The 22,266-nt window shown below is 37.8% G+C and overlaps 1 pseudogene; it reads left to right on the top strand.

Annotated features, from left to right (window-relative positions):
- The window catches only part of LOC129354084 (protein Smaug homolog 1-like), a 45,500-nt pseudogene that overhangs the window by 3,601 nt on the left and 19,633 nt on the right, over positions 1-22,266 (top strand).

Below are 22,266 nucleotides of genomic sequence, written 5' to 3'. Positions count from 1 at the left end.
ATGGCATAATAATACATAAATACATTCTCCAAGATCAATAAACTTTCAATTCTAAAGACCGTTTAATACCTGGAACTGGACAACTTTTTAAATATACAAAATAAATAAAAACAACAAAATTAACTATGAAGTCTCTGTAAAACAAAATTAACCTTAAAAAAAGCCTAATTGAGACCAAAACACCAGATTGAAACTTTTATCATCCAGTTTTTGGAAGGACGAGTAAAATGATTCAATTTATGATGCGATTAATTGATTTATTGCTTATTGTGACAGACCTAAATATAACCTTTTCTGCGTTTTTTACATTTTATATTTATTATTTATTTATTTATTTTTAATCAGTTTATTTGCATAGCACATTTCAGCAACAAGAAAGTAAAAAAGTGCTTTACATCATAAAAACGTCATGCAGTCAACAATTAGGGTTATTATTGTTATGTAATAGCTATAATACCAGCTTACCAGAACTTATTTTATTTAGTCATGCAGCTTGGTAAAAGATGACGGGGTTGGTGCAGGTTCACAGAGCGACTCGGTAAACAAAGGAAAAACTCTCACAGTCTGAGATAAAAGGTGACTCTGCTGCAGGGAGAGAGCTAACAGTTGTGCAACGTGTGTAAACTGTAACTATGTACGTACTCCACTCAGCCTCAGACGGTTCTGCTCATTTCTGTTTACAAAACAAAACACGAGTAGCGGCTCCGCTGAGCGCCGCTTTCGTTGAGCTGCGCCATCTTCGTTCGCAGCCGAGTGGAGTTCATGCATCTTTCTGACAGTTAGAGAAAGGGATACAAAACATTCAGCTGTGAATTTTGTATGATATAGTTGATTCAGTTCAATTTGATTCAATTTATTATTGGTCAAACTCGGATTCGGCCAGAAAACTGCAATCAGTGCATTCCTAGTTGAAAACCATAATGTTGATAATTACTTCCAGATTTTAAGACTGAGTAGGAAACCTCAACAAAATGCCTTTTTTTGTGCACTACAAGAAAAACAGGCTGTAGTGCAGAAAATCTACAATTCACTCCAAACACACAAAATTTAACCAAGTATTTTGGTCTTATTCAAGGGCGTAAATCCCATCTCAAAACAGAAACATTTCTAAAGACCAATTTTAGGAGTGCACTGATTGCAGTTTTCTCCCTCTCATTATTTATTGTAAATCTTTGAAAAGCAGAAGTAGAGCTCCCTGCACAACCAACAAGTATGAAGCAAGTGGTTTCTTGATGATAAGTTAACAGCACATATAAAAGTGGTAAAACCAGCTGACCAAATGTGTTGGAGTCCTGCTGGGTAACAGGTTCGGCATAGCTGAGGTTGCTAGATAATGGCATTGCCTGTGGAATGTGACATATCTGGAGGTTTTTGGAGCAGCTCATTTTCCAGCCACTAAAAAAATGTTTAACTCACTGCCAAGAAACAGCTGGATGGGTTTTTTAAAGTACTTGGGCCATTTTTAGAAGCAATTGAGACCAAAATAGAAGCATAAAAACACATAAAATCTAAATATTAAGAAAGCCAGCTAGCTTGTTGGCGTTAAAGACAGCTTAAAGATTCCAAATGGAAGTATAAAGATGTGGAAAATGTCAATTTAAGTGTTTATTTTGCTGTGAGCGTCTATCAGCTGCTGGTGTCCTGCAGCAGCACTAAAAACCCTGGAAGTGGTAAAGTTGCTCAGAGCTCAGGGAAGACGGGGAGACTCATCTGGTTGGAAAAGAGGCGCATTCCTGTGGAACAACCGTAACTTTCTGTACCTCCGGAGTGAATTTTGGGCCTCGCCTCGCTGTTTTCCCTTTCACTTGTGTCAACTTGCGGTTGCCTTTTCCCTTCGCTGATTCAGCTCAGTGAGATTTGAATCAGTGGCTGCAGAGTCGACGTGAAAACACATGCTGCCGAGTGGAAGGGGGACGGCGAAGGTTGTGTAGTTACGTGATCCCTCTGGTATGTTGTGGTAGCTTGTTTGAGTGTTTAAGGGCTGAGGCAAGGCTGATATATCACTTTGCTTTGTTTCTGGGATCTCATTTCTTTCATAATGCTGCAGATCAGGCAAACATGTTGCAGCTTTCTTCAGATAGAGGTGGCTCCAGATGTGCATCATGTGTTAAAAACCAGCTGATGAGCATAAAGCCCGTCACGATTTGGTTTGCAGATCGGAGCAAAGACGCTCCGGCCGCCTCAGGGTTAACTTCCCAGTGGGACGTTTCGGACTGCGAGTGGAAAACTCTTCGGAAAGTGTTGTACAAATGAAAGGCATCCTCTGTGACCTACTTCTCTGTGCTTCTCAGAGGCGGCTTTGTTTTGGCAGCCAGCGAGCGATGCTACTTTTTGTGCTCCTTGAGACGCAGCCTGAGTAAAACGGGGATCGCCTCACACAGACTTCCACAGTCATGATTTATTGCGTTTTGATTTTTTTCCTCCAGTGTTATTTTTGGATTGCTGGGATTTCCTTGGACTTTAGACTTTCTTTTAACAAGAAATGTGTAAATTCACATTTAAAATGCAAAACCTGTGTGGTTTTGTACACTTTGGGCTTAATTGCTGCTCTTTATATGTTATTCTTTTAGTAATGAGACTTTTTAGAGTTATGTACTCGGTTAACAATTAATCGATTACTAAATTAGATTATATGATTAGGTAATAGTGTCAGAGTTGTGATTTATTGCGTTGTTCTTCCCTCTACCCCCACTAATTTTGGATTTCTGGGATTTCCTTGGACTTTAGACTTTTTTTTAACAAGAAATGTGTAAATCAGGTCTGAAATTATCAATCATGTCAAGTAATTTAGTAATCGATTCACTCAAAAAGGCTAATCTAGATATGCTGTTCTTTCACTGATTAGCCCTGTTGCAATAAATCACGACTCTGACATGATTACTTTATTGTGTCAAGTAATTTTTAGTAGTGGATTAATCGTTATACAAACTCTAAAAAGGCTACTTACTATTTCTAATATTGTATAAAAAATCTTAAGTGTTTAAATGAAAAATCAGCAGAATGTCAATTTTTAAAAATATGATTAATCGTCCGAATAACTTATTAGATATTTTATATTAGGTTTTTGTTTAGTATCTAATATTTTTGTTTATTTGCATTTTTATGTATTTCTAGTATTGCATAAAATAGGCTAAATGATTAAATAAAATATCTACAGAATGTGGTAATTATTTAAATTATTAATCATCAGATTGGTTGATTACTAAAAATTGTTAGTTGCAGCTTAAATTTGAAACCCAAATCGAAAACAATTAAAGTTCAGAACACTCCATATAAATTGTGTCAAAGTTTGGCAAATTCTGATGACCAAATTACAGCTCAGCCATATTTTTGTGCCTCATCTACTTTTTTGCAGTGTATTTGAGTAAAGGGTTAGTCTTAAAGGGGAGGATATTGGAGGAGACTTAAAATAGCCGTCAGAGTTTTCTCTGGAAGATTCCCACTCAGGATGCAGGATTAGTGTGAGGGTGGGGTCTGGGCAGGACAGTGGACCTGCTGTTCTGAATGACTAACATCATTTTAAAGTGCTGCGGCGCTGACTCGACCGGCACAGCTGTTTGTGCTAGAAACCGGACCGCCAAGAGTTGAAAAGTACACGCAGCTGAACAGGCCGAGCCAGAACTCCATCAGATACATTCTGGTTGGAGATTTTAGGATTATCATTATTCATCTGGACTGAGCAATTAATTGATTTTTATCCATATGATTATCAATTGATTGTAATTAATTATTTGATTATTAATAAATCAAAATTTTTGGTTTTGGAAAATCAGGATTTTATTTCTGTTTTTCACCAGTTTTCTCGTTGGGTAGGTCTGGACAATAAATCAAAAATATTTATTGCAATAGACAATAAATGCATCTGATACAATATTCAATACATCGAGTATTCACTGAACTCCGATCTGGAACCGCTCAGCATTCTGGGAGTTCTTCCTCTGGTAAGGAGAGGAAAGACTAGTTGCTCAATGTCTCCCACCAGCTAAGCTAAGCTAAGCTAAGCTAGGTTGGTGGAATCGACTAACTCACTCGCTCACTCGCTTTATGGTTACCTAGCAACTCACTCACTCCATGGTTACCTAGCAACAACTTGAATAACTTGTGCAGCAGCAGTTTTAGGTTTTGTCACTTTGCCTCACTAGTGCTTAAGAAAAAAGAAACCAGTGGCGTGGAGCGACAGCTGTGGCTAAAACAGGAAAGGTCACGCCACCAGTTTGGTAACGTTTCAGATATTTTAAATGAAAAACCAATCAATAATTATTGATATCAACTGATATGAAACAGGTTTTTCAGCCATACTGTGCGACCGTAGTTTCAGAGCGATTTCAGCACACTCACGGCGGCCATCTTGTTTGACAAATTTATTTGAACTCTACGACTGAACGTTAGGCCCAGACTAAGATGTTTTATCATTTTTGATTGCGAAAGTTGAAATAAAATAACATCAGGATATTAGGAGAATAAAGTAGAAATTTTATGAGATCTCCAACACAAAAAATAGATAATGTTCCATATTTTAATGGGCCAATAATCAATTTTATCAGTTCATTGACATTTTGGGTTTTGAAGATTTATATTGAGGAAATCTGCATTTTTTTCCCCAACTAATGAGTCCATAGCCAAAGTGATGTCAGTACGCCCAGGGCGGCCATCTTGTTTTAGAAGTGTTTTCTACAGCTTCTCCTTATTTGGACATTGAATTCAGAACAGAATATGAGAGACAAGCCAAGATTTTTATTTCCTTTACAAAAATAGTCTTAATGTTCCAAGATTACAACCTTAGTAATATGAGAATAAAGTGATATGACAAAGTTGAAATAATGGGAGAAGAAAGTTATAGTATTAGAAGGATGAAGTAGTAATTTTATGAGAACTTAAATTGAAAAATAAACAATTGATTTTCAAAGCATTTTTCTCTCAACACATTTTTCTTGCTTAGGATTTTCTTCTGGTAAAATTCACCTTTTTACTGCTAATTTTATAACTATATTCTTGTGATTTAACAATAAATCTTTTATTCTGGCGCTAATAATTTTGTGCAAGTCTCAAGAGGAACGATTGAAATAAAATCCACTTTTAGAAAATATTTTGTGTTACTTGTTTTTTAGAAAAATTGTCAGTTGTTTTTAAAAAATCTGAGATTTATTTTTAGGCCAATCACCCTCAATTACTTATTCAGTTATTTAAATTGGGCTCAGTTTCACCGATTTCTTCAGCCGTGACAAGCTTGTAGTTTCACCTTTTTGTAATCCAGACGCATCTCGTCAGTTTTCCATTCGGTTCGCCGACGTTTAAAAATGCCAAATATGTCAAATTCCTTTGGCTAAAAATCCAGGAACTGATCCCAGATTAAAGCTACATTTATTCCGAATGCTCCAAGCTTTTCTCCTACATCTGCTAATGTGGAACAAAATCCATTCCTCTCCATGATGACTAAGGTCTCAGGAAGGCTTGTGTTGTATAATGACTCATATCAGTGAGTGAAGTTCTGCTGCGCTCCCTGCCTAAACCGGGCCTGATGAAAACCTGGCCTGGAAGTCCGCATTCCTGCCTGAGGCGCTCAATTGTTCCAGTGTTGGGGATACTGTCTAGGAATGTGGGCCCAGTCTTGAGTTGAGTAAAACAGGAGTTTTTTTCCAGAGTACGGAGGTGGGGGTGCTTTCGGTGGAAAGGAAACTGATTCCACCCACAGTGGAGGGAAGGTCTCCTGAGTCCACAGTGGTGTGGAAGAGATGGGTGTGGAAGGAAAAAAGATGAACAGCGAGGAGGACTGGTTTCCATCTGGAACTCGTCTCGTCCTTCATATATGGATACCAGTTTCCCAATAGCTGCTGCGACCAACATTGGATATTTATTTGAAAACAATGGTACAAAAAACTCAGACAAGTTATCAATTAATGAGTTAATCTAAAGTTGATCGACTAACAATTAATTGATGAGCAGCGATTTCGTTTTGTCTTGTATCAGGAGGAACAAACATCTTTCCATAACATAAAGTGCTTACATTTTCCTCAAAGGCTAAATTAAATTTATAAAAGTATTTATTTGTTAATCTTATCCAAATTTGGTCATATTTTCTGGTTGTTTGTAGTTTGAATGAGCAATTAAAAGCATTTTAAGACATATGGCGAATAACTGAACGATATCAGTTATTCGCCATAAATTTCCAGTTTGCCTGTCTAAATTAAAAATCAGTTGCTGAGGCGTCTAAACCAGCATCTTTGGGTCTTTTAATTCGTATTCAGCTTGGATGGGACACAGCCAACACATTGAAGAGAGTAAAATTGACATTGAAAAACACAGGAGAGCATTTACTGTTTTACTCTACAACCCATTTAGTAAAATGGTTGCGGTGAAACACTAATGTATGGTTCATCCGTTTAATGTACTTTGTGCTTTATTCTGAAAATTGTGCAATGATTGCTCATGTTCTTCCCTCTAACAGCCCGGTCTGCTGTTGAAAAATTGTCATCACTACAAAAATTATTTTTGTTGTAATACAGTTTGGAGGAAAAAACTAAATTGAGAGAAAATGTGCCCTGATTTTTCCCCACACATTCCAATAAACGCTGTTTATCCGCAGCCTTTGTATGTCTAAACCTCACAGAGATGGAAGATGGGCGGGTTGAGCCAAAAAACTCTTGTCACTGGTTCTGGAGCCAAACTATTCCATCTCACCCACGCATGAGCAAACGGTTTATTTCTGGAAGTTGACGCCGCGTTCTGTGAACTCCCACTGAACCCCAGGAACGGGGACAGACTTTTTGCCAAACGATCAACTCGGCAAACATAAGAAAGCTAATCTTTTTCACTCCGGATTTCAACAGCAAAGGTATTCTCTACCTGCAAATGTAGGAGTTTTCTGTGAAACAATTTGAGCTCGACGGTAAAAGAGACGAGCCGTTGGTGAGGGACGAGGCGACTCCTGCCTCATAAATCCTCCAGGTTTTAGTTTAGCTTCTTCTCTTAAGAAGCACAGGCTGATGCTAATACACACTTATTGATTACAACTGAAAGGACAGTCCACTAATGGGCGTTTAAAACAGAAAACAGGATAATGGAGATGCATCTACTGCAATCTTCTAAGAGTATTATTTGTTTACTTGAAGCTTGCAATTATACCACAAATGATTAATCAAATTAATTGTGATTAATCGATTATTCAAATAATCGTTAACTAATTTAATAACCCATTAATTAGTTTACAGAGTCTAAAAAAAGGTAATTTGCTGAAAGAACAACAGTGAGAGTAATTAAGCCAAAACTGTAGAAATAATATATTTTGCATTTAAGATGGAAAAAAGCTTCTTTATGTGTAAATTTGTTCCACCCAGAAGTCATCAATGGACATAGTTATAGTACCACCACATTCAAAGATTTCCTTTTTATTGAAGCTTTTTATTGAACGATTAACTGTTAACTAATTTAAATAATATATTAATCATTAACTGGAGTGTACAGACTCTGAAACCGCACAAAAATATTAAGAGGACCTCAAATGTCCCCCAGGCCGCACTTTGGACATCCCTACAGTCAGTTCCTCCAGCTCCTCTGGCTCCTCCCAGTGCAATCAGAGCCAGGAGGCGGGTCTTAGCGCTGCCAATCACCTGGTAAAGGGTAGCCATCAACAAAAAGGAATTATACATGATGGGAATCTGAATTTCTATTGTAAACAGTTAAAAAAAGAAGACAGGGATATTATGACCTTTGAAGCAGCAACATTTCTTTATTTAGCTCCACAGGTGTGTAATGTTGTATCAACAAGCTACAGTTTACATGTACATGTGTAGAGGAACTGGGGGAGAACAGGTACCAGCCTCTCCTGTCTCAACCCGACCGGAATCAGAACCATACGTTTTGCCAGTGAGTCGGTCCGGTCTGCCTGGTTTCATTTCCCCCAGTCTTTAGTGAACCTGTTGTTGTTTAACGGCTCTGCAGCCACCCAGCTGACCAGTGCTGCAGGAAGTGGATGTAGATTGAGCTTAGGTTTGGGTTCAGGACTGTCGGAGTCCCGTTTTACTTCATTAGCACGTAAAACATATAGGGACTTCTTCACAAAATATTTTTGCAAATATGATGATCTCTTTTAGGACATGACAAAATATACCAAAAATGAAGATGCTTCTACTTCCTTAGATAGAGGTTCGAGCTTCTCCCATCTGGTTCTGGCAGAACAGAGGCTCACATTCCCAGCTGCTGCATTTAGAGCCTCCCCAAACTCTGGAGCGCTTTTCCTTACGTCTGCAGGTAGACTGCAGACCTCTGCACCGCTGTGTCCCCATCTCTGTCATATAGACTAAAAGAAAGGAGCCTATGGTGAAAAATTCACATTTTGTGCATATCTTTGGAATTCCACTTGAGTCTCATATGCTGCTGAGAACAGCTCAAGTGTTTTAAAAAAAACAAACATCTGTTTTTTTAGGCAAGAAGTTCATGTTTGTTGGTGTGTGGAAAACAATATGTTTCAAAAACCTCCCAAGTGTTAAATCACATTGCACAGGCACTGCGCCGTTACCTAGAAATGTAATGAGGCCACATCCTAACCTGCTAAACGGAGCAAAGTACCTTTAAAAGAAAGGTGTTGAATTTGATTGAAGAGCGGAGCTATCGTCTGGTTTGGCTGCGAACTTGTTTAAAGGAGGAAGTGAGGCGTGAACTCCGCTCCATCGGAGCAGACGGAGCAGGATGTGTCCACAGGAGCCTGGATGATGCTTTTCCTCTGTGCTGAAGGGAGACACAAACACACACACTCTCAACATCAACAAACACCTCATTGTCATGCAGGTGCTTCCCACTTAGCAGACAGCTGTTTTGGCTACTGTTTCAAACACTGAACAGAATAAATAAATAAGCAGCTGAGAGGAAGAGTCCTGTTGGCTGAAGAGTTGCACAGAACTTAAAAAGGAGGGGAGCTAATCTAACAGGTGTGAACAAAGCGAGGCTGGTTGACATTTGTTTATTATTGTTGCTCATTGGAACTTCATTTTCGTAGATCGCTGTTGACTAATGAAAACGAATTTCTTCGGCCCTTTCTGACACATTCAGGCACTCTCTTGGCTTTTTTTTTGTATCGCATTATAAGTTTGTTTTGTGCAAACAGTAGTTTCAGTATATTCTACACTTTGCAACATACAAAGTTGTTTTTTTTATCTTAAATGCAAAATGCATATATTTTTGTGCATTTTTGCCTTAATACACCATCATAATACTTCACTTAACAATCAGTTGCAAAATTAGTTGAAAATTATTTCAATAATTGATTCATTACCTTTTAGCCGTTATTGTTTCAGTATTAATTATAAATGGGAAAACTGCTACCATTAATTGTAGTTTCAGTTATGTGTTTTTGGACGTTTTCTGACTAAACATCAGTCAATCCGCCTGTGAAATGCTCTGTGTGGCGTCCAGCTGTTGCACCAAACAAAAAGCTTGTTGCTGACGAGATGCTGCAGACCTACATAGACAGGAATTTCAGGGTTACTGCAGAGGTCAAGTAGTTTGCCACACAAGAGTGCAAATACCAGGCTCAGGTTTGCTTTTGTGCAGGGAGTACTTTCCTGTTCCTCCAATAGTGTTAGCCCGACCCTCAGTGATGTCTAAGCTCTAAAGATCCCGCACTCCCGTGCAGTCGATTTTATGTCTTTGGGAAACAGTTTTGAAAAAGTAGTTTGTCAAAATTTGGTTATATTGCTTCCATTTTTACTGCTCTAGAAATATTTAAAAATTAATCTTACTAGTTTAGCTCTCTACACAATTTAAAAAGAAACTTCAATTTCAGTTATTACTTGTAACTATAACTGAAGTGATTAGTCAATTAATTGTGATTAGACTTAGACTTAGACTTGACTTTATTGATCCCTTGGGAAGACTCCCTCAGGAAATTATAGTTACCAGCAGCTCACAGGCAAAAATGTGGCACACAGTATACATAAAAATACAAAAAATACAAATTAAATACAAAACAAAGAATATACAACACAAAAGGAAATTATAGCAATTTGGTGGATAGATTGACCAGTGATATGGTATTGCACTGTATGGTTTGGCCTGATAAATATGGAGTTCACATTTGTAGAAAAACTACTCCTTCTTCCCTCTGTCCTGTGTCACCTCCGACCCCCCAGTGAGGAGTTGTACAGTCTGAAGGCGTGGGGGACAAAGGAGTTCTTGAATCTATTGGTCCGGCACTTGGGAAGCAGCAGTCTGTCACTGAACAGGCTCCTCTGGCTGCTGATGACGGCGTGTAGAGGGGTGGCTGCTATCGTCCATGATGTCCAGCAGTTGTCCAGTGTCCTCGCCTCTGCCACCGTCACCAGAGAGTCCAGCTTCATGCCGACCACAGAGCCGGCACGCCTGATCAGTTTGTCCAGTCTGGACGTGTCCTTCTTGGATGTGCTGCCTCCCCAGCACACCACGGTGTAGAAGAGGACACTGGCGATCACTGACTGGTAGAACATCCACAGCAGTTTGCTGCAGATGTTAAAGGACCGCAGTCTCCTCAGGAAGTACATCCTGCTCTGCACCTTCCCGTACAGGTGGCTGGTGTGTTTTGACCAATCCAGTTTACTGTCCAGCCACAGCCCGAGGTACTTGTAGGAGCCCAAGACCTCAACCTCTGTTCCCTCTAGTACGACTGGTCTCGGCATTGGTCTGGACCTCCCAAAGTCTATAACCAGCTCCTTCGTCTTAGAGGTGTTGAGTTCCAGGTGGTTTGTGTGGCACCAGAGAGCAAAGTCCCTCACCAGACAGCGATATTCCTCCTCTCCGTCGTCCCTGATACATCCGACTATGGCTGTGTCATCTGCATACTTCTGTATGTGACACAGCTCCGAGTTGTAGTGGAAGTCAGAGGAGTACAGGGTGAAGAGAAGAGGGGCCAGCACTGTGCCCTGAGGGGCTCCTGTGCTGCTGACCACAGTGTCAGACACGGTGTCCTTTAGCCTGACATACTGCGGCCTGTTGGTGAGGTAACTATGGATCCAGGTGACCAGGTGCTGGTCCACTCCCATGCTATTTAGTTTGTCCTGGAGCAGAAGGGGCTGGATTGTATTAAAGGCACTGGAGAAGTCCAAGAAAAGGATCCTCATTGTGCCACTGCCCTTATCCAGGTGGGAGTGGGCCCGGTGCAGCAGGTAGAGGATGGCATCCTCCACACCAACATCTGCCTCTATTGTTGAAATCAATTATTTTAGTAATCGATTAATCGATTAATAATTGGGGTATAAAGACTCAAAAAGATCATTTGTAGATAGAACTACATTGTGAGAGCAGTAATTAAGCCAAAACTACACAAAATTACGTAAATTCTGCATTTAAAATTAGAACATCTTTGTCTATAAATGTGAAGTAATTTTAACTTCACCTGGTCCAAATTCACTAAAGAAATGCTATATTTTTGCAATTTTAACCATAAAATGTTTTTATCTTATTTAAATAGGGAATTGAATTATTTATTTCTATGTAATAAAGTCTTTGTAATGAATAAAAAAGTGGTTAAATAAAATTTTTAGATTTTTTTAACCGATTAACCATTAACCGGCCATTTGCAGAAAGAACAATGTCAAACTAAGACAAAACTATGCACTTATCTTAAATGCATAAATTTTGCACTTAAGATAAGAACATCTTTGACTTTAAAAATGTTTAAGCCAAAACTCCTCTAGCGGAATAGTTTTTTAGCTTCACCTGTTTCAAATTCATTACAGTAATTCTATATTAGTGCAATTTAGTGGGAAAAAATTTATTTTCTCATTTTAAAAAAGAATTTAATTATTTATTTGCATCTATTACAGTACTTCTATTCAATAAAAAATTGGTTAAATGAAAAATGTGTCGTTTTTTTAAATCGATCATTAATTTGAGTATAAAGACTCAAAAAAGGTCAATTGCAGAAAAAGTCTGTCAGAGCAGTAATTAAGCCAAAACAGAAACATGCATCAAAATTACATGTAAGATGACATCTTTGTTTAAGAAAAGTTGTTAAATGAAAAATCTGCCAGTTTCTTTCATCCGATTAATTGATGAGTCATCAGACTAATTGATTAAAATGTTTCTTTGTTGTTGTTGAAAAGTGACTTCTCTAACTTGATGATTTCCATTTCTTTGTTTTTTCCCTACTCGGTTTGCTGATGATTTAAAATAAAGTCAGTGAAGGTACATATGAATCAGGCAGTAAGTGTACTGGTGATTAAGACGCAGCGCTCTGGATCATGAGGAATCTCTCCATTCTTCAGCAGCAGAGCCTGGGGTATGCCAGCACATTCCCCACTGCTGAGCTGGACAATCCAGTCGGAAAGCAGGAACAGGAACTTTTCCCTCACGCCGCCCAGCCACTACTCGGATTAACTGAAAAAAAGAAAAGAAAAACAAAAAACTTTGTTCTCGTCTCATAACACCCGCCACCATAAATTTGTTCCTTCATTCTTTCCAGAAAACATCTTGAATCCATGAATGTTTGTTATTATGGTGCTATTTATTAGAAAAGAGGAAGGTAAAATGGAAAAATATTTGGAAAAACTAAGCATTTATTGATGCATTGATTAACGTGACTGAGATTATCTTGAAGATTTTACACGCAATGGTTTAAGAATTTAATTTAAATCAGTATTGGTTCTGCTCTGGAAGTTTTTTCTAGTTTGTATTTCAAATATTCATCAATGTTGAAGTTTGTGAGAAGTTGGAGAAGGAGTTAGCAATGGCGGTTGGCCACTCTAACCCATAACAGCAGGACGATCTGTTTGGAGTATTACATACTTTCACTTTATTTCACTTCGTCCATGTAAAGCCAGATCTCCATGGTACTAACATTATTGTCATTATTGTCTCATACATGAGAAAAGTAACATGGTTTACCGCTCTGCACCATGAATGTGGAAGACGAGTTCTCACTCTGTACAGTAGTACAACAAAGGAAAAAGGGAATAGGCGCCCCCTTGTGGTGATACCTATTCATCTCTAGGAACCAAGTAGTATAATGACTGTTACAAGTTGCTTCTGTTATGTCTTGATACTAAAAAATTGGTTGAAAAGCAGCAAAGAATCTAAATATTTGAGTCTGGAAAGTAATCCAGCACATTTTTAAGACTATTTCTTGTTTTGCACCCAAGTATGAACTGGGTATTATGGGATGCTTCATAACTAAAAAGCTCAAAGGAATTTATTCACTGGAAAAACACAAAATCTTACCAATATTTTTGACAAGTTTCTAATGCTAATATTCTAGTACGCTTTGTATAAGAAAACTAACTTAAAAGTAACTTTTCAGCTAAATATAAGAGATTGTTATAAGTCAATAATTCTTTAACATAGGTGAAAAAGTATATATTCTCTTAACTGTTAAGAGAATATATACAAGAATTGTTTACAGAAAATAGGCTCCTATATTTAGCTGAAAAGTTACTTTTAAGTCAGTTTCATCTTATTTCAAGTGTGCCAAGATACTTGGACTATAAACTACACAAAAATACTTTGAAATATTTTGTTTTTTACAGTATTATGATCTAGTTTCAGCACTCAGGTTATTTGGCTCTAAGAGATCAAAATTATACCACCAGGTTAATTAATTTGAGATCAAAAGAAACTGGAGATTAATGCTATTTTTTAGTCATCATGATCAAAATTAAGGATCCATGTTATCCAAGTTAATTAGTAAGCGGCCATTTTCTTAAAAAACGTTTTTTCTCTTTCAGGATATATCTCCATAAAGACATATGCTAATGCTAATCATTACAGTTTAGCATTATTTTGTGTCACTGACTGAATAAACAGAAAGTTGTGGTTTTGCCACATTATTAAACTCAGACTTATTTATAAAATAGTGACATCTTCTGACTAGAAAGAAAACTTAAGGAGCTTTTCGAGTTTGTATTTCTGAACCGAACCGCAGAAGAAGCATTTTGCTTCCCACGCCGGACTCTGGACAGTTTCTCTTCAGGCATACCACCGCCGCCATCTTCGTTTCTCGTACAACGGCTCGCCGCTCTAATGGCGACCAGCGACCACAACTCTAAAAGTAGGTCAAGCGGACGTTAGTTAATCTAAATAAACCGTTAATCTATCGCATCCTCACTTTTTAACTAACTGACTTGTTTAAATTAGGTTGGTATTGTCTCGGTTTTTGTGCTTATTGCTGACCTGTGTGTCCAATACGATGTTGACTCAACATGAGAAGGTTAGCTTTGTTGATAGAGATACAAGGTCGGTTTTTAGATGAATATAAGATGTAATGTGACGGGGGAATGTCCCATAAGCCAAATCAAGTGAGAATATTTGAGAGTGGATCACAGAATCTGACATAAGGTTGCTGCGACATTGTCCAGTCTAACCGCTGTCTTATCTGTAGCACAGTCTGCCTTGTTGTGGCTTTGCACGCTGTCGACTCGTCTATATTTAGCATTAGCGGAATCATGTGTCTCCACCAGTTTGGCTTGTTCTGTGTGTGTGTGTGTGTGTGTGTGTGTGTGTGTGCGCGCGCGCGCTTCGCTGTCCATTCGTGTTTGTTTTTGTTTGCATCAATGTTTAACAAACGAGCTCAAACCACCACATTGTTTCCACCGCTGTCCCTCGTTTCTCGTGATCAGAGTCCGAAATGAAAGGACAAGCGGACCGGATCCGGGTCAGGGCTAAATGTGTTTGCAACAGACTCGGGTTACTTGGAGATTTAATTTGATTCCCACTATTTAATGAGATTCCTGCCTGAAAGATGGACGACAGATTTTAGTAAGTAGAAATAGATTACGATAAATCGCATCCAGATGAGGAAATCTTTCATAACTAAAACACTCGTTTTGTCAGTTGCTGCTGGAAGATGATGCAGCAGGGGCAGCTCCAAAAAGTTTTCAAAGGGGGCCCAGTAGTTCTCGTTTGGCTCATCGAAAAGTTGCACTTATTTGGTCTTTGCTATAAAACTAAATAAATAAAATATTAATAAGTCAAACTAAATTTTAAGGACAGAACATACCTAAAGTATGATTAGGTATAAATAAAACTATGCATGGATGGATAATGTCAAAAGAAAGTACAAATAAATTCATTAATAACAGCATACATAAAAATAAATCAGACATTGTGTTAAGTGATATAAACTGCCAATGGAACTAGATTTTCTTACTTAATATTAAGAAATTATTTACTTAAACAGGCTCCTATTTCTTGCTGAAGCTATTTGTAAGTTAATTTTCTCTTATTTCAAGTGTAATATTTGCAGTAGAAACTAGACAAAAAATTCTAATATATTAAGAACATCCGTTCTGCCTTAAGAAAGAGGTTTTTATCTATGTCCACTTACATTCAAGATCTAGTTTTTATTTGTGATGATCCACAAGTCAGAGCTAGAAATTAGTTGGAGCAGTAAATCAAGCTCCATTTTCACCAAAATAGACCAGAACAAAACGTTTGTGGTGAAATCTATCCATCCATGGTCTCCCGTAGACCAGGACACTCGGCTGGAATGACTCAGACGACTTTCCCGTCTGTCTGCCTGCTTTCTGTTTGTGTTGCGCTTTCAGACGGCCAGCTTGCGGTGCATAAGGTGGCGGGTCCGACCCGAGGGAACCTGAGGAGGGATTAGTCACAGGGCGGCGGAGCTGTGTTGAATGCGCTGCTCTTGTTTCGGTGCCACTGATGGCGTCAAAGGGCAGCGGTCGGCCAGGGTGGCGTGCACTCTGCGCCAGCGGGGAGCTGCTGTGTCAGCCCCTCAACAGATGACTCCCTGTCTGAGGTTTCACTGGTTCTTTCAGCGGTTCCTCTCAGTGAATCTGGTGTGATTCACCATCTACTGTTTACCTGACGTGAGCCTGAAGTTCTGGACTTGAACTGTGATTTTTATTCGTGTTAAATGGGACCTGCTAGGCAAAATTCACTGAAACAGGTTAAGTTCCAAGGGGGACAGATTTGTGTGCGACCAGACCAAGAGTGGGCTAAGTAGTTGCTCTACTTCTAGAGTAATGTTTAAAATAAGCAGTAATACTGCTTTAACCATCCATTCTGTGTAGTTAAAGCACAGAATGGATGTTAAGTCATATTTGTTAAGTCATATTTGACTAGCACTGTGTCGTTACCTTGCAACCCCAGCAATGCCCAGCTGGTCAGTTGGTTTTAACGCTGCAAAGTATTTTTGACTATTTGTTTCCTGTGCAAATATCTTAGTTTGGCTTAGTTTTATCAAGTGCACTGACTTAAAGTAACTTTTCAGTGAGTAGAAGTTTAAGCCACTGATTCCTGAATACTGAAACATATTTAAAAATTAAGGTAATTAGGTAAGGTAACTTTTTTAATACAGCATATTTTCAGCAATAAGGTGATTTAAAGTGCTTTTAGGAAATAGTTCTTGTTCCACTGAGAGATTATTTCTCTTATAACATGGGAAAAATGTTGTGTTATAAGTGAAATAATCTGCCAGCTGAACTAATATGTTTTGATCAGTAAAAGTTGCTTGTTTTATTTGATAAAACATTTTAACAATATTTTTGCTAAAACGTTACTTGTGAGTTAGTTTTGTCTAAGATATTTGCACTAAAATACACAAAAATACTTGTTAAGACTTTGTATTTTTACTGCAGTTGACCAGTTGACCAAATGTGCTGGAGTTCTGCTTGGGTTGCTAGATGACAGGGCTGGGCTGAACTCGGGTTGTTGGGTAACAGTGCCCTCTAATCAAATATGACTTGGCAATCAAACGGCTAATTTTTCTGTGTATGAGTGTTTTGTTGTTGACTTGCTGATTTCTTGTTGATTGTGCAGGAGGCTCAAGTTCTGCTTTTCAAATATGTACAGTTGTATCATACATATATTTGTAGTCATTTTCACGTGTGAGTGAAAACGTTGAGTTCGGGCTCGGGGCCATCAGCAGCTTATTTGGATTTAAAGTGACAGGACGCCCTAAAACACCCCATTCTGAACTGAGCAAACTAAAATCTCATCTAAAAATGATTTTGTGTAAAATGTGTTCTGTTTCACCCACAAACCGTTCAAGAAGCATAATGGGTCACCTTTAATAGCAGTTGAATGTGTTAAAGTGATGCTCCAGATTTGTGCGCCGTTGTAACCGAACTGATTACAATCAGATCCATATGTGAAAACATAGTGCATGTTTCTATTAGCTGTTGACCTTTAACCCATGTTAGGTTTGAACTGTGACTCCTCTGAGTGATGAAAGCTGGTTCAAGGTCAGTGTGAGGTGAACTGCTCCACTTTGACCTTTTTAACCAGGTTTTTTTTTAGCCATTCTCTTCTTACTTATTGTTGTATTTTCAGTTTTTTTGACTTGAGAAACTGACTTGTTATAAATATGCCAATGGGACGAGAACAATTTCATCTATATTAAGGAATTATTGACATGAAAGAAGCTCCTACATCTTGCTGAAAAATATGTTAGTTTTCTTTCATTTCAAGTGTACTAAGATATTTTCTCTAGAAACTAGACATAACTCTTGGTGAAATTTGTGTTTTGCAGTGTATTGTCTGTTAGGTCATTTTAATCCTGTCTCTCAGATACTAACTTGAGCCAGATGTAGGGTTTGAGATCAGTGGTTAATACAAATGTGATTTTATTACATTTTTGTAATAAATACCACAGTCTTTTATGGAAAGAAATACTAAAACTGATTTGTCCTGACATTTTAAAAGCTCTTTATCTGTTACATACTAGGGCTGGAGCTAATGATTATTTTAGTAATTGATTATTCTACTGATTATTTGATTAATCAGATAAAAAATTGGCACATTCTGGAGGTATTTCACTTAACCACCTTTTATATAAAGTTAAAATGATGATTTAATTCCTTTTTAAATAAGAAAATGAACATGGTATTGCGTGAAGTACAACACAGCATTCCTGCAGTAAACACTTTGTCATTTGTAGCAAAGGATGCATCTGCAGCTAAAAATACTTTTAACATAAATGTGAAAAGCTCAGCACTTCTATCATCTTTAATGTAAAATATATACATTTTTGTATATTTTGGCTTCTTTACTTTTTTTTCAGATTGAGAAAATAGCCTTTTTTGACTTTGTATACTCCAGTTAGCGATTAATCGACTACTACGTTTGTTGCTGATTATTTCAATAATCGATTAATCACAGTTAATTCAATAAATCGTTTCAGCCCTGGTATGTAACCCAGACCTGTTTAGATGGGATTTCTGCTTTAAACACAAACTATGTGGGATCACGTTCCTTTTTCATTGTAGTGAAGCTCAGATTTGATCATTTAGAAGCATTTGGCAGCTACATTTCACCATTTAAGCTGACATTTTAAAAACTGGCAGAGCAACTCTACATTTGAAGTTAGTTTTTCTATTTTACACTTTCTCTGTAACAAATGGGTATTTTCTAGCCATGAGGTTCATTCATGGAGCAACTGCTGCTCTGAGATAGGCCCAGGATTGCTCCACTCAGAGGAATGAGGGATTGCGTCACCCTTGGATCGCGGCGCAGTGACTTTCTGGATCCCTTTACACGTCTTGCTCCTTAATTCATTCCATTTATTTCCATTCCATATTTTGTTACTTATCTCTACCTCATCTTTTCCTGCTTCCTGGTCCGCAGTATTACATCATTCCGAGATGTGGGCCTCTGGGCCTGCTCTCCTCTACAACAGGAGAGCTTTCTTTTTTCTTTTTTTGGGTCTAACCTTGAGCTCTAAAGTTTTCCTCCATTTTTTCCAGTGAGCGTTGCTGTTATTTTTTTGACACTTCAGACCACAAAACCAAGACGTGAAAAAAATTCCACACAGAATAGATATTGAGTTATATAAGCATAAATATTCAAATGAAGAACAAAAGTATTCTTGGTATTACTCATTGAAACTAACACTAATTCATTGATTATTATAACGATTAATCAGATTTTAAAAAATTCACATTCTATAGATTCTTAATTTACCCACTTAAGTTCTTCTATACACATAAAATCCATTAGAAATGCATTAAAATGTCAAATCCTTTTTATAAATAAGAAAATAATCATCTCATTGCCCGAAATGCAATAACACAGCTTTCCTTTAGCGAATTTGAAACAGTGGAAGCTAAAACTGCCATGGAGGAGTTTTTGATAAAAAATAATATTCACAGACAAAGGTTTGTTTTATTATGTTAAATGCAAAATGTATCTATATTTTGTACAGATTTTGATTAATTACTGCTCTGAATATGTTGTTTTACAGCAAATGGCCAGCAGCCTGTCTACTCCTGTTCACGATTAATTGATTACTGAATTAATTGTCACTTCTAACAATAATCGATTATTCCATCGATTAATTGATAGAATAATTGATCAATCGATAAAATTAATCAATTATACTATCGATTAATGCTATCAATAGAATAATCAGATAACTTGCTTGAGTTATCCAATTACGCAATTAATTGGATAAAAAATTGGTACATGCTACAGATTTTTTAAATCTAAAAACATAAGCATTTTCATACAATATTAGAAATACATTAAAATATTTAAAAAAAAATAAATAAAAAAGTCAATTCCTTTTTTTAAATAAGAAAATAAACATTTTATTGTTTAACATGCAGCAACAGATCATTACTTTAGTACATTTGAACATGGAAAATGCATTTATCTGCTAGTGGAACTTGTATGTTTTACTTTTACTTAAATAATTTTATTATGAAGTATTTCTACTTTTGAGTAAAATGTTTGTATTATCTGTCCACTGAATGAAAAACAAACATTTTTAACCAAAACTTCACCAGACACAGACACACAACCTGTTTTTGTTAAAGTTAAAAAAAAAATTATTGTAAGAAACTGATGTGGAAAAATGTATTTTGCCTGATTTTGTTATTTTTTATTACTTATAATAATTATTGTCATTTTGGTCCTTGAAATAACAAAATTTCCACTTAACCTTATTTCTTGATCCATCTGATGTTGACAGTTTTAAATAATAATTGATAATTTGATCTGTTACTTGAATAGGCGTTTTTTTTTTTTTTTTTTACTCGAATAATTTCTTGGCTGCTTTTTACTTGAGTAACAATATGTTGAAGTATCACTACTTCACCCAGACATTGTACCCAGTCTGGGTCCAACTCTGACTGTTGGACATGAAGGCCAGAGCCATGAGCTCCGGCTTACAGCTGGTGTCTTTCCACAGGATGTGAAGTGTTCCTGCTTCCTCTTATGTCCCGTCTTTATTTGTTCGGCTGACTGAAGCTGCCGACCTGAACCTGCTGGTAACTATAGCTGTGGCCCAAGGCGGCAGGAATGGATCCTAGCGGCTCACAGACAACAATAGAGCTCCATGACCTCCAGGTTATGCTCAGCCCAGCCTTCAGGACCTGTTTACTGAAACCTCTAAATGGATCGGTGACTATAGGCCTGACATCATAGTAAGGTCTTCTATTTTTCAACTGTGCAGGTGTTTACTAATTACATCGATGAATCACATCTTCAAATGGGAGCTTTTTTTTCCCCGTCTAGGCTTCTCTAAACATATCGTGCTACTTGCTACTCAACACTTCACGTTTGTGGAATCTTCAACTTAAAATTATTCTTCACCAACATCACTTTATCACATATTAACTGAATACGCAGGGTAAATAACCCAAAATATAGCTATTAATTTGAAACATGCTTCCAAGTTAAATATTTAGTTACCAAGAAAAATATTCAGTGTATAAACTAAATATCAAGATAGAAATCTAAATATTTAGCTTTAAGCCAAATATTTAGTTAGCAGGCTAGTTTCAGTTCATAAGCTAAATAGCTTGGTAGTGAGCTAAATATTTAAACCTAAATATTTTGGGAAATATTTAGTTTTGAAGTTAAATATGAATACAGCAAGCTGAATACTTTTGACATCATGGTGGGGTTTTCTATTTTAAATCTAACTAAAGATTTAATTTGAAACTCGCGCTTATAAATTAATAAATAACGTGGTAAAAATTAAAAAAATGTGTTTCTTGTATGTTAGGCTAAATAACCCAAAAAATTGCTGTTAATTTTTGACTCAATACAGATATGACCAACACAACTGAATCCTTCTTGAAACATAACTTTCTTGTGTATTTTTAGCTTCATGAAGCTTATAGTGTTTGTTTCTTTGTTTGTCACAGGTCTGATCAGTCAGTGGCAAGGTGAGCCTAAGGAGCGGATCATCTCTCTGGTCCTCACCCACCTCCCTCTGCTCAAACCGGGCAACACAGAGGCAAAGAGCGAGTACATGCGCCTGCTGCCGCGCATCCTGGCGCACACCATCGAGCACGGCCACCACCTGGAGGAGTCCCGCCAGCTGCTGTCCTACGCCCTCATCCACCCAGCCACCTCCATGGAGGACCGCTCCGCCCTGGCCCTCTGGCTGAACCACCTGGAGGAGAGGGCCGCCGCACGGGGCGACTCCCTGGAGAGGCCGCCTCCCGCCGCCGGCCCCCACCATCACCACCACCAGTCCACGCCTCCGTCCACCCTTGCCGTCGGGATCCTCGTCTTCCACAAACTCTTCGTCGTCGGGGAACCTGTACAACCTGCACCACCACCACCAGCGCTACGGCTCCGACGACCGCCTCAACGGCTGGCAGAACTCCCGGGACTCGGGGATCGGAGGAGGCTGGCACCAGCAGCAGGGCTGTGAGAACGGACATCTCCTACTTTACCCATCATCCTCGTGCCGACAACTATCAACACTGTTGGAACCGGTGGAGGAAGCAACACAAGTAAGTAAAGTCATATATGCTTTCAGCAGAACCGCCTGCTAGTAGCTAAAATCCCACTATAACAGCCTGTTTTAATAGTTCAAACACCAAATATACATAAAAAAATCATTAATAGACTTCAAAAACAGAACTTTATACAAGTATTTTTGTCTCTTTTCCAGTGCAAATTCATCAGTATGCTTGAAATAGACAAGTAACTTTTCAGCAGAATATAGGGCTTGATTTCAGTAAGTAACTCTCCAAGGACCACAAATGACCCCAGGCCGCACTTTGAAGGCCCTTGTTTTAAGTGTTCAGTATTGATTAAAAGTTTTTTGTTACTTAATATGGAAAATGTCTTGTTATAAGTGAGATAATCTGCTAGTGAAACCAGAACCTTTTAGTTAATATTAATTATTATGTGCTTGTTTTAATCACTGACTTAAAACAAACTCCTATGTTTTGCTGAAAACGAACCAACACTGCAGGTGTATGTCTGTGAATTTTTGGTTAAAACATGTTTGTTTTTGAGAATCCAGAAATGTTACTCTAGTAAGAGTAGTGATGCCTCCTCATAATATAATTATTCAAGTAAAATTAAAAAGTATAGTGTAGTAAA

The sequence above is a fragment of the Poeciliopsis prolifica genome, unplaced genomic scaffold (genome assembly GCF_027474105.1).
Source record: "Poeciliopsis prolifica strain line A6 unplaced genomic scaffold, Auburn_PproV2 SCAFFOLD103, whole genome shotgun sequence".
NCBI lineage: Eukaryota > Metazoa > Chordata > Actinopteri > Cyprinodontiformes > Poeciliidae > Poeciliopsis > Poeciliopsis prolifica.
The sequence above is the reverse complement of the archived record's forward strand: the minus strand, read 5'-3'. Positions and strand labels throughout refer to the sequence as shown.